Source organism: Octodon degus, unplaced genomic scaffold (genome assembly GCF_000260255.1).
Source record: "Octodon degus isolate 3935 unplaced genomic scaffold, OctDeg1.0 scaffold00150, whole genome shotgun sequence".
In the NCBI taxonomy this organism is placed as follows: Eukaryota; Metazoa; Chordata; class Mammalia; order Rodentia; family Octodontidae; genus Octodon; species Octodon degus.
The window spans coordinates 2,844,076-2,845,108 of record NW_004524726.1 but is presented as its reverse complement, the minus strand read 5'-3'; positions in this window follow the sequence as shown (position 1 = coordinate 2,845,108).

Genomic DNA, 1,033 nt, shown 5'->3' with positions numbered 1-1,033 from the left:
AAAAATACTGGAGAGGCTGTGGGGGAAAAGGAACACTTCTCTATTGCTGGTACGAGTGCAAGTTGATATCACCACTATGGAAATCTGTATGGTAACTCATTATAAACTAAAATTATACATTCTATTTGACTCAGCTATCCTCGTCTAGGCATCTTCCACAAAGTGTCAAAGGCATCACACCTCAGTGATACATGATTGCTCACATTTATGGCAGCACTTGTTGTAACAGCTAAATCCTGGAAACAGCCAACGTGCCCATCAGCAGAGGAAGAGACAAAGAAAATGTGATATTTGTGTACAATTGAGCACTATTCTGAAATAAATAAGATAAATTTGAGGCAAATGGTTGACTTGGAGACCACAATCCTAAGTGAAACAAGTCAGGCACAGAAGCTTAATTACTGCATTGCTTCCTTGGTGTGAGAAACACATATAAATAAGCAAATAGGGGGTAGCGTTTAGAAAGTAGAAGAACTGGTTCATGTGAAAAAAAATGGAACAAGAAATGTGGGGAAGAGAGCAGGAAGGTAGGGAAAGGGGATTTAAAGAAAGAAGAATAGAAAGAAAATGGAGACAGATCTTTTGTAAATGGGGCAAGAAGGAAATGTTGGAGGCAGTGCAGAGGAAGGGGACACAAAGAATTGAAATGTGTTCGGCACACGTGTGCGTCCCCCGTGATGAATGAAAACGTAAACTATTAAAAGTACTACAAAAGTTAAAGAAGAGAATTTTGTTATGCTTTACGTGTCTCACTATTCTTTATTTTTTATTTCCCCTTATATCTTGTCTCAAAACCTAATCATTGATGGCCTTTGAGCAGAATAAATATGTTGAATGAATTAGTTAATTAATTGGTATTGTCAGCCCCTGATTTATGATGTTTTTACTTTAGAGTTCCTAATTCATGGTGATTTTACTTAATAATTTCTGACTCATAATGCTTAAGAAAAGCTACAGCTATTCAGCAAATGCTCTACTTTGCATTTTGAATGTAGATGTTTTCTCACATAGCAATATGCACAACTGTGCTATA